This window comes from Amblyomma maculatum, chromosome 1 (assembly GCF_055883805.1).
Source record: "Amblyomma maculatum isolate TAMU_Amacu chromosome 1, ASM5588380v1, whole genome shotgun sequence".
NCBI lineage: Eukaryota > Metazoa > Arthropoda > Arachnida > Ixodida > Ixodidae > Amblyomma > Amblyomma maculatum.
Window position 1 is genome coordinate 325,244,371 of NC_139344.1, and position 15,237 is coordinate 325,259,607.

General features: G+C 45.3%; 1 protein-coding gene across 2 annotated transcripts in view; it reads right to left on the minus strand.

Annotated features, from left to right (window-relative positions):
* LOC146207326 (uncharacterized) overlaps positions 1-14,437 on the minus strand; it is a 49,558-nt gene extending 35,121 nt beyond the window's left edge. For both annotated transcript variants that reach the window (XR_014703323.1, XM_084587096.1), the window contains exon 1: positions 14,147-14,437. The gene's annotated coding sequence lies outside the window, so the exon portion shown is untranslated. The remainder of the gene's footprint in view (positions 1-14,146) is intronic.
* Between the last annotated feature and the right edge of the window lie 800 nt (positions 14,438-15,237).

Sequence of the window (15,237 nt, forward strand, 5' to 3'; positions counted from 1 at the left end):
GGGCGACTGCCGTAGTCTTTTGCAGTTTCGTGAAGTTAAACACCGCATACTAAAACCAATACAATAGGTGGTGTCAGTACCCGGAAATTTGAACAAGGCCTATCTGAGCAGTATGCAAGAACTCACCAAAACCGGCTGATGAGGCGCAGCTTTTCTGGAGATGGCCAGCGTTTCAAGCCGGTTTATTTGTTGATAGCAAATCCATGTCAGCTAACCGGACGATTTTGAGCAACCAACCTGCTGCTGAGGTCATGATGTCCTCCTCTCTTGCTCCAAGCACGATGGCGCTATCGGTTTCGTTCAGTACGAGGTAGAGACTGCCGAGCCACGTTGCTTTTAGGAGAACAGTTTACATTCCGTTCGAAATTAAAATAAGCACATGATTTCAAAAGAAACAACTTCAGTCCTGTGAATATTTTCACTCATAACTGTAGCCATAAATGTTTTTATTTTATTTGTTTGCAACAGGAGAAACCTTCCACTACAATTAAGACACTCGCCCTGTAAGGCAAATTAGGTTTAAGCGAGGTTTTTATATACATATGCGGTACAATGATGATATTTCTTTAACACGCCCGAAAACGCAAAACATGTTTTTATACTCGTGTTATGCAAGTCAAATATATAGCGTTCAACAAGAGGCAAAGTAGGAGGTTAGGTTTAGGTTTCCCATACAGTTGGTTTAGTTGCATCCCTTTATCTAAATTTGGATATGTAAGGAACAGCTGGCATTGATTACGCATATCTAAAAGCTGTTTCATCTAATACCCATGAAGATTAACGACGGGAACGCAGTCTGAGCAGAGAACAAGAATCTAAAGGGAAGCTAAAGTGGTTCTTTGACATTTGGACGATATGCAGCCATAAGAACGTATGAAGGCCGCGTGTAAAGTTTTCGAAATGATTTCGCGCTAGTATTTATAATGCGAGCGCAATCACTTGTTAAATGTAAGCCTTCTCCTCAGTGCTCCGGAGTAGTGCAGAAATGCTCGTAATGACGCCATTTTTGTAAAATGTTTAGATCTCCGCTCGCTTCGCCCACATGTTTTTAAGTCGTCTGGTAGCGTCGGACGATGCTGCTAGATAATTTTTATTGGCTTTTTATTGGCTATATATTCGAATGCGTTGGTTCTCTTCCTCCAAGCAACCGTGTCTTCGCTTGACAGATAGCGCAGCTATACATAACATCATCGCTATAGTCTCCGATTTGTGCGGTACACTGCGGAGAAGCTCGAACGCCTACGCAACTTATTTCGGCGATTACATCGTCAATTCAAGTGCTAGCACAAAATTAATTCCCATCCTTTACCTGCAAGTGTTATACAATTGCTCTTTTTTAAGCTTGTCGAATTTTGAATACTGTTCAGCTGCCCTTTAAATTAATGCCCTCCTTTGAAGTCATCTTTGAACAAATGGCTGGAATTTTCAGTCGACTATACGGTGTGCTCGGCTGCTTCAGAAAGCGATTTGGGGTATAGGGAAAAAATGCTTCCTTTTCTCCGTAAGTCTGCTTTCCTTACATTGAGCTAATTCGCCAATGTAGAACGCGCCGACTAAGAGGATGTTACTCTCTCTGACGTCATTTTTTATTTATTGATCATTCCTTTCTCGTGCCTGTCCTTACATTTTGTTGTTGTTGTCTACATATGTATCCGGCCGGCCTGCATGATCTGCTTTTTTTAGTGAGATCAAGGTGCGCAATAAAAGTAGACGGAGGTAAAGAAATAGCCATCAGCTGCTCTGTTACCCACGCACGGCGGCAGTTCATTTATGTCCTCTCTCGCAAGCACCTCCACTGTCATTACTCGGTCGGTTGGTCTCGGTGGGTCGGTGAATTAGTTGCGCTGACCGAGAGACCCCGTTACAGCACTCCCGTATAGCGATAAGGTCATAATAAAAAGCTTGCGATCAGTTTCTCTCACCGGCAGAAGCAAGCGCCCGAAGGTGTCCGCTAATGCCAGCCGCCCGATAACTTATTTACTGTCTGAGCTCTGACCGGCGACATTGATCTCTTCTCGCGCGCTCTTACGAAACAAACCGCGGCCTCTCCGACAGCGCCGGCGTATTAAGCATTTAGCCGTTCTTTTTTGTTTAGTGCGAGGCTTTCTCCACGTGCACAGGCCATGAGCGTAACGACCAGCTTCCACTGCTGGTTTTATTGGAATTAAAGGCGTCCCCGTAGGGCATGCATTATTCATGCTGACGCTTTGAAGCTGTATATGCCATTTCAGAATGTATCTGCCGCTCAGTGTGCGAAAAGGAAAAAAATGTCGAATGGTTCCTTTTGTGTGCCGCGAGACACGGAATGTTTTTCCTCTTTACTTGTTTCTTTAACTGGAAGAGTCCGCATAACATGTCTATGCTGTGACTCGTCCCGTCACTGTTCTAAAAATTCAGCATGTCGTGCTGTTACGCCACCTCAAATGCTGCAGAAACGGGAAACAAGCGCTTTAACATTTGTTGTCTTAATAGACTCGTGACAGGTGCATACAGGGTCAAGGTAGATGCTCTTTATGTCCGACTACCCTGTTTCGGCCGCTGAGAGAAAGAATGTAGCGGAGATATACACATACCTGCTGCGTCCTGCAGCTTTTTCCCCGTTTGCTAAAACTGCGATTTAGACTTAAAACACCATCCTGATAAATAAAAAGGTTCGAGGGTGATTTCATTAGTTTCCTTCTATAGGGAGGGGCACTATAGATTCAACCACAGCAAGCTTCATTTCAGGTTAGAGCGTTAGCTCGACTGCGCTCCATTACAAGGTTTGGTTTGGTGTGTAGGGTTTAACGTCCGAAAACGACTCAGGCTATCAGCGATGACGTAGTGGAGGACTCAGGAATTTTCGACCACGTGAGGTTCTTTAACGTGCACTGACATCGCACAGTACACGGACGCCACTTCGTTACGCCTCCATAGAAACACAGCCGCCGGTGGTCGGGTTCGGACCCGGGTACTCCGGGACAGTATTCGGGATTGTTACCCCTGCGCCACCACGACGGGGTGCTCTTTTACAAGCAATAACGAATTATTCCTTTGAATGAAGGTTTACTCCAGGGAATAACGAGTTATTCCTGCACCCAGTCCATTACGCGCTCCCCACGTACTCGTGCGCCGCATGCGGTTCCATTTAGCGCTGTGCAGCAGACGTCATCTTCATTGTAGGGCCCAGAATATAGCGAACTAGAATATCTGCTGCAGCGAACGTGAGCCTCGGCATATCCCGAAAAAAAAAACGAAACCTGTTTCGGGTTACTTTCAAGAGAGCAACAACAGGGCTGCCAGAAACCTACGCATTGCAATGGCGCCTGAGCATTTGATATTTTCCTTTCAAAATGCTGTCAGGCGCTTAATGCGCAGCCAAAAACAAATAATGTGTTGCTTTATGCCCCAGGCACGCAGCGCAATATAAATTAACGATTCTGTTTACAGATGAACTCAGAAACGCCATATCAATGCCGGTAAACGAGTTCAAAAATTACTGAAAGTAGCGCTGCCACTTCGTGTCCTATTTTCGAGGACACCTGCTCCGTGGGAAATCGCACCCACCCGCTTCCCCGTATATTCTAGCTGTCTGTACCCAGGCCCAAGAGGGCTATGCTATCGCAGTAGCCAATGCCGCCCCGAGCAAAACTGCAGCAAACTCTCGCATAGCTGCTTCAACATCGTCTCTTTTATTAAGTTCCAGCTGAAAACCACTCTGCCCTGTGCACTGAATATTGTCGTCTTCATAAAGTTCCATTTGCGCCGCTCCTTCATTTCACCTAGGTAAATACCATGCAGCTATGCCATCTCGTAAAGACAGAAACCGCAGCCATGCCATACAGGCTAACGAAACCATCGAACAATGAAAAGCCAGACAGCGGCAACATCGACTGCAGCTTCGGCCGATGACTAACGGTCGTGAAACATGGTTCACGATTGTTGAACCGTTACAATATTTTGCTATTGCTCCAATGCTAACGTCATTACAAAAAATGTCCATTGTTGTCACATACCTGGAAATATTTAGTTTCTCTCCTTTTATCGCAGGCCAGCCTTGCCGGATCCGAAAATACAGTCGGTCTGACACTAGCTCGGCAAATAACTGCTGATCTTTCATGCATCACTCACAAAATTATGCTTTCCAATATGGCTTACGCCGTTTACGCCACCGCATTAAGTTAACTCCTCCAGTGAACTTGCTAAATATATTTTACCTCTATTCGACCCTTCAACTCAAGCTCAAGTCTGCGTGTACTCTCTAGGACCGCTGCTTAGATAACTACACTAACTAATAAAACGAACTGAAAACCAACAAAATGCATACATTTATTTTTCATTCCTCCTGCACGTCTAGTTCTAGTAAGCTGACTGCGCAAGCTATCGTATCAAACTGGAAGAAAGAGATAGACACAACTTTATAACCACAGGAAGCCGCCTTCCCACCCTTTAATCGGCACTTTTCCCGTCAACCGTCTCATATTACTCTTGTTTCCCCAGCGCATTGCCACTTTTGCTGTTTCAACTAAGACAAGGCAGCAAACCCACCTTCATCCCGTTCGTCGACCAGTTTTCGTTTTTTCTTTTTTTTGATAAACGACAATGGACTTAAAATAACGAAACTCTCCTCCCTTAATTATGACCAATCAAAGCACTTGAACACCCTGTTGTAATTTCAAGCACCCATACCTTGCGTAAAGCACTTTTGCAAGCGTGTCTGAGGAGTTTAAAGAAATAATGCTACTGCGATGGATGATGCTTAGCGTCTTCTATTGACTACTCGCTTATCAGTCCCCTCAATTTCAATCACACAGTCTGTTCGAATTATGAAAGAGTGCATTATAAATTGCTCACTGGCTGGTGTTTTTTTTTTTTTTGTTTTTTGTTTTTTTGTTGTTGTTGGCGGGTGTACTCCATGAAACAGCATCTTTACTCATGACCATTACACACGTGCACATGCATGCAATTTATTGTGCAAATCATAAAATGTGTACAAGTGTAGAGGAACAATAAGAATGGTTACGCATTACTGATATGCCATAAACGGGAAGTGTGTTTTTTGCGAAGCGGATTATCTATCCACCCACTCGTCCGTCCGTCCGTCCGTCTGTCTATGTCTATGTCTATGTATACGTCTACGTCTGCGTCTAAACCTCACTTGAGAGTAAAACTTGAAGAACCAATCCTACGTGAATGATTCATCTTCCAATGTGCTAGAAAATTTCCCAATCGTCTTTCTTTACAACAATCAGTACTCCGCGACATAGGTTTCGGCAATGAACAGAAACGCAGGGACGAAGCGTCTGTAACTTCCTTCCTCCGCTAAATGTTCGGTTCAGAACTGCCATCTGGCAGGTTGCTTGGTAGCGTGGTTGTAGTTCTCCGTCGATGTCGTAGCCGGCAAAGTTTATGGCAGCTTTATGGAAATATCAAAGCTATCAAATCTTTCTGGGACGTGCGTTTCAATTAGTTGGCTGCTTACAGATTACAGATTTCCCATACCGTAAAAATTAATAAAAGCTACTGCTAGCGAAGCAGATAAAAGGATATCGGACATAAGGAGAGCATATCGTGCAATTTTATGCTAAGTAAACAGCAGTAATAATTTGTACAGAACGTTTAAAGACACTATTGCCACCGGGTGCAGTCTTGGTCATGTCGCACAGTTGGTTTGACGCCCGCCATCTGCTCCATTGAGGCATTCGTACATTACTGACTTTATCATCGTCTTTCCTGAAACTGCTTAAATGGAAGTTGAAATACATTTTTATATATATATATGACGAGATTTAAGGATTCGAATGTCGAACCTTTGTAAGGAAAGCGCAGGAAAATGTTTCGCGCTAGCATTCACTGGGAACTGAGCCCTGCTGAAGGAAACGAGATCTGGGCCAAGCTTATAGGCCGTCAGCGACGACTGTCCGCTCTTCCGGCCTCATGACGTTTCGCGCTTCCGGTCCACAGACTCGCCTGACTTAGTGACTTGTTTTGTGGACACGCGACAGAAAAACAAACACGGAAAGACAACATGAGAAAGATGACAAAAATCTTGGAATATGGCTCATACTCTACGATAATGCTCAGAGATAGACGATGTTCCTCGTTGATATCCGGGTATATGCGCTGCGGCCTCGCAAAGCGTTTCCGATGCGAGCAAGGAGGCTCACGTCTGGCAATGTTTGCCTCCCTGGCTTTTACCCGCTTTGCGTCGAAAACGAATTCGCTTATCCGGTTGCCTCATCCACTTCTCAGTATTTTACCCGCAGCTTCGCCCTAGGACAAGCTGTAAATTACTCGCGAAACTGGACGTTGCTTCAAAAACTCATTTCGCACAAGTCACGCAACGAACAACGCAAGCATGTAAATAAGGCAGCGGTGTTCAGTTGTTATACAGGAAGCGATTTCAGCATCCAAATATACAGATAAAAGCCTAGAGGCGAATTCTTTTTAAATTCAACGCGTTAAGGGCTCCGTGTCGTACAACTGGTGCATATCACGTTTTTTTTTTTTTTTTTTACTTTCATTTCGTCATCTGTAACCACATACTGCAATTGCTGATTTCGTTGACAGAACATCTGCTGTCAGTAGAACCATTATTCTGAATAGGTGAAGAATATTCTCTCGTTTTCTGGGAATAATGCTAAGTATTTTGGGAAACGGAAGTGGAAATATATAGGTGCGCATTGTAACCAGCAGGGCCATTAGCTCAGTCCGGAACGTACGGTCCTGTTCCGTGCCTTTCTTCTTGCAAGCTCAAAAGGCTACACTCAGCAGCCACGGCAGATATACACAGCGTGCGCTCAAAAAAATACAGAAGCGGCGGCGACGTTTACAGAGTAGCTTTTAGAGGTGTAACCGTGCGCGTAAATGTCAGCCGCGCAAAACGCTGCGCTCTTCCTTGCCTGTACAGCATCAGGTCTCCCGGAGGCAGCGACTCACAGAAGCACCGAAATTACAGGCTCTCTCTCTGTCGGCTGCCTGTGCTCGGGACAAACTTCACCAGCTCTCAGGCTACGGAGGTCGACGGCGAAGCGTTCGCGCAAGAGGATCGGATAAGTGCTGATCTAACGATAGCGCAGACCTGCGGGCCTTTCAGCTGCATATTTTATACTGGGAGTGGAGAGGATGTTGCGTACTTTCTCAACCGAGCTCTCAAAGTGCCTAGTTGCATGCGTCCGAAGAAGAATAAATGAAGGCGCCGCCGAAACGTTCTGAAAGCGCCTATATACTAATAGAGAAATGGAACAAGAATAAAATATTTGTTCCCTCCATTTGCATTAGGTTGCGTTTTGTAATTGAAATACGCTGATATTGTTTTATTAGCTGGAATCATTTTCGTGAGTTGGCCAAAGTTTCTCTGACTGCCTACTTAAATAGCATGCTTCTTGTACACACACATCATAGCAATAACATGATGTTTGACTGGAAAGAATGTTTTACAGATATGTTTTGTTTCTTTTTCTCACAATTATGGACAACCAGAAGTAAATCCGAACTTGCCTTCGACAGAAGCGATACTTTCAAGTGAGCTTACTTCAAAGTCTTTCTTGTAGCAGGAACAGTTAACCTGTATCTGTAATAGAGGGAGCTCTAGTTGGAGCGCACACTATCATCATCATCATCAACGAACTCTAATTCAAGCCTGCGCGGGACCGCGGTGCGTGAACTACTTATACATAATGCAGTGTTTGAAATTAGGTTTGCTCATGAAAAGGCACTAGAGGATTTGCGTTGTCTCTTCTATGTGCGCGCTCGTGGAGACCGAGAGACGATTCTAGGCTTTGGTAGTACGATGGAGAGTAATTCGAATAATGAAATGATTTCATTGTACCATTCTTTTTTCGATATAAAAACTTGTTCCTCTTCCGCAAGTGACAGATACTGGGCCTTTTTTTTTTTTCCTGTAAACCATTTAACTGGCTCTAATTAGGTTTCGATGGAGGCGAAACGAAAAGGCGTTTGTATCCTGTTTAATGTCAGTGCGAGCTAAAGATCCCCAGGTGGCCGAAATTACTACAGAGCCCCTCCACTACGGCACCCCTTCCGCTTCACTCCCATCTATCTCGGTTAAGATGTCCACAGAACAAGTGTAACAGACATTGTGCCTCGCATTTTGTGTGAACTAATTATTATAATTATTATTGGCTCTAATAATTACCTAATAAACCGTATCAACCATTTAGTCACATGCAAACGTCTCCTTGATGCCCTGTCCTACGTACCATTATTTTTCCGATATACCAACTAGTTCCTCTTTTGCAGCACCGACAAAGTCATGCCCACGCGAAACCCGCCTACACAGCCATACCATGGCTACGCATGAAAATTTCTGAGGACGATTACGACATTCGATTACGACAAGAGAAACTTGAGCGCAGCTCTTTAGCTTTTTACAATGCGAAAGCGAACGAGAAGGGACAGTGCGCTAGCGCTGAGATAGAGAAAGAGAGAGAGAGAAAGAGCGCCTAGGGCGTTTGTGGATGCCAGACTCGGCGATGTCGCACTCTGCCCGGCAGGCTTGTCTCGGGTGTCCGATAAACGAGCGGCGAAGAGCTCGTGGCTCCTTTTTGTCCTCTTCTGAGAACCTCTGTTGGGCTTGCGAAGCCCGCACTCTGCCCGGCAGGCTGTGCCGGGTGTCCAATGAGCGTGCGGCTCAGAGCTCGTGACTCTCCTTTCTCTTCTTCCTAAAACCTCTCCTTGGCTCGTGACTCTTTCGCTCGGTTACCCCGGGAACGGCACCGACGGAGCTGCGCTCAAAGTTCGATTGTTTTAGAGTAATTTTTACAGTGCGCTTTTGATTCATGCTGCAGATCAGACAGAAGGATGTTTCGCTATTAGAGAATTTCGAACAAAAGCACACACCCAATAAATTGGACTTTAAAAAAGAGCAACAGGGCAGAGCGGTTCATTCTGGCATCGAAATTTTACTATGTATCGAGTTTGTTGTAATAAAAAAATAGGACTTGTTGCCTTCTTCTAGGGCCTTCGTTTTGTCGCAGGCTCTTTAGATGATTTCATTTACCAGCGCTTCCGGTAGCAGCGTGGTGCGTGAAATATGAACGCAAGGCTGTGGCACAGGAGCGTGAAACTAGGGCTGCGGATATAAAGTGAAAGAACGGCGTGCCGGTGTCTGCTATTGCCGAGCATGGAGCTCCAATGTCGAAGTCTCCCGTGCAGCACCGTAGTACCACGACCCCCCCCCCCCCCTTCCCCACTTCTACCCCTGCCTTGTGGTCTGCTGACCGGCTGGCTAGTTTTGCCCTGGTCGTGCTTTACAGGCGCGTTTGCAGCGCAGCTGGCCGACTGAGGGGGAGGCAGGGGGGGTTCGGTAATGAGCAGCTGCTGATTAAGGAAGCCACAAAAGTAAATCAACGCTTCTTCTTTACCAGCGCTCTGTACCCCAGTCCAATCTGCCCAGTTACTTGCTTCAGTGCTTGCGAAAGCTTGCACATGCGTCGAAGTTGTTACAAGAAAGAGAACTTTGTATGAACAAGGCGCTGGCCAGAAATCGCTCCGGTGCCAGAACAATGTGGTTTGGAACTAGCTTCTTGCCTCCTGCTCCCAGATAACTAATAGTTCGTTGGTGGCTTGTTAGGCGTCAAGCCTGATTTTCCTTCAACTAGTTTCTTTTTTCCATTGAGCACTGTTCGGGCGCAGAGTGTACGACGAACTACAGACGGTGTGGCAGCACTGAACCGAAGATAAAGAAATATAACCAAGCGAGATAGGGAAAGAAAACTTTCAACTTCTGCTCAGGCAGTTTCGTCACAGTTCAGCAAGAGAACTGATTGGCACAGTTGGAGGCCTGTTATATTTAGCGAGAGTGAGACAAATATAGGCAATTAGGCCCCGCTGCAATCGTGGCTATGGCAGAGAAAAAAAAATTCTCCTCTAAGGAAAACATCACTTTGAGGAAAGTCGCACACTACCGAGTGCCTTCTTTAGCAATGAGGAAAAATGAGAACTTATAAACACGCTTGCCTCATCTCTGCATATACTTCATTTATGCACATAACGAACGCGTTAGAAACGAGGTTTTTCTTTCTTCAGATTTATACGTCCTTTGCCGTTTCGTTCCGTATGTCGGATAACAAACATTATATAGATGTCTCTTTATTTTTATTTTTGACAAAGTATAGAGTGTATTCATTGTCAGAGGGCATCCGTAATATAAACAAATAAGGTAACTCTTATTTGTTTCCGTATTTCTGCAGAAGGTACCTGTTTACCGCAAGTGGTAAATGGCGTTGCAGCCTTCCTCTCTTCTCCTCACGACGCAACACACCCTTCGGCGTACTATTCCGCAGATCGAGCGCATGCTTTACATAACTCACGACGCGAGTTATATGGAGCATGCGCTCGACCTGCGAAATAGTACATCGAAGGGTGTGTTAGCGTCAGACCACTAATCACGCATGCTTCATTCAGATACACTCAGGTTTATCATCACGCTGCACGGACCTTATATGGCAGTGAAAGATGCTTTAGTTCCTTCGATGGAGCTCGGAAGCCCCTAGCGGCAAATTTAAAAGGAAGGAAGGAGACTCATAAATAGCTTGCTTGTGTAACCACTGATGACCTTATATATTTCAAGGTGTTGGCATTTGTCCTGCGCTCCGCGCCAGCGACGTTATGGAAGCCATGTTGGCAGCAGAGAAATGAAAACCATTTTGGCCTGCCAAAATAATGTTCCACCTTAGCTCCCTCGGGCGAAAAGGAGTCAGTAAATAAACATTCGTTTACCAAAATTAACAAAGACAAGACATTTAGGAAATTGTGCTTTGCTAAAAGAGGCATTACATGAAAATAACGTAAGTGGATGGAGGATAAAAGGTAAATTTATTTCAGAAGTCAGTTGCTCCTCCCAGTGTAGGAAAAACTGGATTCATGCATGCCACTAGACTGTTCAGCAGTTTGAACCAGTATGCTTCGTGGTAAAATGAAGAAAAGAGGTTTTTTTTTTAAAAAAAAAGAGAGGACGAAGTTTTTTTTTTACTTTTTAAATATTGACGATGAATATTTCTACATCAAGTCTGTTACCATTGTTTTGCAAATAATCAGAAGCATAATGTACTTCTTTTACACTCTCTAGCAGATGTAATAGGCAGAATATTACTACACAGCTAGAAAAAAAAATTATACTGTGGGTTCCTTCTCTATCTTGGACATTTAACTATATGAGCACCGATAATGAGGTAATGCGTTTTACTCTGCCATGCATTGTCTTTACGGCTGGCGTTTCTGGTGCCGAGATATTTCGGGGGTTCTGGGCCAATGTGCCGCCTCCAGACAAAAGGGAAGGTACATTCGACGCCACAATCGCAGATGGTCTACACCCGCATTTTCCTCCTTTTCACGCCTTACCAACTTCCCTCAAGCTGTGGGTCAGTCGTGTACCCAAAGTGAGGGAAGCCTTTCATTTACTCGGAGCTTGTCGCATAATTTTCTTTTTCAGCTCCTGGTCACGAGATATGCAGCTACTGTTGTGCAGGTCCGCAGCGTGTGAATGGCTAACTATATGGATTGCTTGGAATGGAATATGCGTTCGGAAACGTTTGGCAGATGCCAAATGTTGTCAACTCTCACTAATTTATAGCACGACCAACCCCTGTACTGCACATCCGGAACAATCTGTACATCTGTTTCAGACCTTGGCGGTATCATTTCGATCGCTCCTCTGTAAATGCCTCCACGACATCCTACGGGGTAGCCCACGCAACTGCAAGCATCCCCTCATCACCAGGGTTTCGAACGGAAAACATGGGTTTTTTTTTTATAGGCCGCCATCTTAAATGATTAAGCTCACGCTGATGCTGCACAGCTGCTCGCTTCCACCGTGTCTGCGGCTACACCCGAGCATGCAGCCTCCCTGTTGGAAGCAGTCTTTCACGTGGTAGGCGTTATTATAAGTCAATCTCAAGTGGAGAAAAGAGGAAGCGCCGTGTTTCCGTACTGCCTTACAAGATTCGACCCAGAAGCTTCTTGGCAATGGTCAGCGTGTGTGTACCCGCAGAGCGGTTCGTGCACCGCCTCTCACGGCTGCGCTCCGTAGTTGACGGCAGCGAAAGAAGGATTCTTTCCAGCGACGCACTCGTGGATTCAGGCAGCCACGCTTGCGTGCGCCGCCACTCGCGTGTATGTGCTTTCCCGCTACCGTTGGCTTGCAGCAACGAGCGCGAGCATTGGCGGCGAGCTTTTATTGACGCTGGCAGCAGTGAGCCATCGAAACTGATGCGATATATTGATGGATACGCGCTTTCGTTTTGCCTGCTTTCCGTCGAACCTGTTCCGTTTTTTCCCAGCTATAGATTAGCTCTTTGTTTTAAATCCTAACAGCATTGAGCCTGTGTAGCTTCCAACTGCAACGCTCCCTTATTTTTTCTTCTACTAGGTTGCGCATGATGCATCGCGTTGCGCCTTCCGGACACTGCCGGCGTTGGTGCCTCGCTTGCTGCCGTGGGGCCTAGGGAAGGACTCACTGCACCGTGCAGTGGCGCGAGGCAAAAAGCCTCCTCGGCAGAGAGAAAATTGCCGGGCCAACATAAAACAGGTGCACTAGCCTTTCCTCTCTTTCCGTGCTTAGGACGAGCCTCTCTCTTCTCGTCGCTGGAATTTTGTTTGTATCCCTGCATCTCCTTTCATGCTATTCGTCCAAGAGTTGCTTCAGGCGCCCTACATGCTCATAATTTACTCCTTCCTGACGCTTTTGCATCTCATCTATTGTTTTGCTTAGAGCCGTTACTAGCTCGTGGCCCAGTTATCGTTTGCAACATTACCCATATTTTATGCGATACGCAGTTAAGGGTGGCAAAGAAGCCGCACTCCTACCTAGATGACTTCTTCGTCAGCATCTATCGCCATTATATTGAGCGGCCAGGCCTCTTTCGATGCCATAAATATGGTGTATAATGTTCTACGCCAAAGTAGTAAAACGATGTCATCAAAAATTACACTGATTTAAACATTATTGTAAGAAGTCGTCCACGGAATATTTAGAGAAATTATTTCAAAATGAGCTACACTGCATGAGCACTAAAAAATATGTCCTAAATATTTGCTCCCTGGCTCCTTTACTCAGAATACATTGTCATTCCGTAGTTTTGTGCAAAACGTTTTACTAGCGGGATGAAAAATGCGATCAGCGGAGCGCGTGATTTTCCGCAACGACAGTGCAGTCTGGCATCGGCCTGATATTCCGAGGATCCAGGTTCATCTTTAATTGCGTTGCATTTCACTAGGCGATTCACCGGATTGAATAGTCGTCAAAGTAGATAAACTATTGGCAGTGACTCGTACAGCGTCCCAGCGTGACGATCGAGCGAAGTACGAGCTGGGCACTGTTCTAAACACTGGTGCAAAAAACGAAATCAAAAACGTGTGGCATCATTGTGACGTGCTGGCACTAAATGTGAATTTTCTATCTTTTACAGAAGACGAAAGACAAGGGCAACGACGATGACTACGACAGAATTATGCTTAGCCATGCTGGCAAACCAAAAGTGACTTATAAGGCGATTTAACTTGACAGGAATTTGGACTCGCAGGAAATTCAAACTTGCTTCACTGCCACGTAGAAAGGGATGTTAATGAGCAATAAAAGTGATGTCAACTTTGGTATAAATATGTTTCCATCAATTACAATCTTCTCATCCGCGGCCGGCGCCATGCTGCGCGCTGTTCGGTTATTTTGATCGCGTTCCAATTTATGCAGACCGACTTCGGTTTAAGCAAAACCGGGGACAGTTTATCGTGAACTGGGCACTAGTGCCTGTTCAAGAATTAAAGCATAAAAGCGAAAAAATTATACTCAGGTCAATGACGTGTTTGTGCATATGCGTGTTCAATTGAAGCGGTCATTGCAGGCTGCGTGACAGAAGAGCACCGAGTCGGGGCACAACTAACTAAGCATAACAAACCCCTTCTGCAAATGCTCAATTAAAAGAGGCGCATTAAAACTATAAATTCAGCACGACTTCAGCGTTTAAAATAACAACGTTAACCACGTAACGGTAGCATTGACACTACAGCCTGCCGATAACAACAGTACGGGTGAATTCCCCTAGTGCTGGTGCGTTATTGCGACACGTTAACCGGAATGCGCAGCAATGGGAACAGGTGGAATACTTTGGGGAACACCACGCTTGAACTTAAAGCTGTAAAAGCTCACCTGCAGGGTTAAATTCCTCAGCGAAGCATTCAGATGCCGTTCGAGCTGCGCACGCCGGCACACGCCGAGAACCGGCGTCCCCAGGAAAATCCCTGGCGCTGCACCGTCCGACCATCCAAGAAACCGTCCGCAATACAGGTTTTGCCACAACAAGCACAAAAACGTACAAAAATAACTGACGTATAAACCACGTCACGGTGCGCACAGAAAATGGGAAAACAAAGGCATCGCTGAACAGCCGCCTTTTCAAACGGAAAACGAAATAGGTTTCGCTTCATAGGCAGGCCCGGACTCAAGAACATTGCAAAAGAGACCGCTGAGAAAAAAAAGCAAGTCACAGTATAATTACTGTGAAAACGTATAGCGCTCTATTTAAGAAAGGAAAAAGTTAATTTTATCTATTTAGGTGATTATATGTTATTTTATTTCTTATTTTATTTAGTATTTCAGATATTTGCAAATCATTAAGTAGATGTAACTCTAAGCGATGTCGATGTCGATGTCGCTGACAATATTTTACTGTATGCGTTAGAGCCCAAGTAACATAACTTTATCAGGGACCTCGTAGTCACCGCCGTGGCGCTGATAAAACGTTTTCGCTGGAGCTATTGTATCAAGCTCGCGTTCTGGTTCAAGGCAGCGCAAGATAAGCACTTCTAGTCTCTTGGAGACTGCGCCGTGAGTTTCTTGTATTCAGGAACGAAAACATTAAGGGCGTGTACAGCCTTCGAGGGTTTGTAGGCCTAAATTAAAAATAACGCTTAAAGAAAAAGAAGGTGATTAGAAAGGGCGTTCAGCCTACATGTTTTATGTGCACACAATATAAGAACCAAGCTAACGGCCCCAGTCTTTAGTTTGCTGTGCAAATTGCGGCACGAGTACCAGCAAGCACGCTTCTGATGCATTGATCAGTTCTGATGTATCGAACAGCACGCACTAGTACCTAGAATATAAGCCAGAACAAAATCCCAGCGCTACGGCGTGTCGGACTTCGACGTGCACACTGAAACTGGTTGGTGGACGCTAGGCTGCGCTGATTTGCATCCCTTGTTTGCATCCCTTTTTATCACTATATCACACACCAAAGGCTT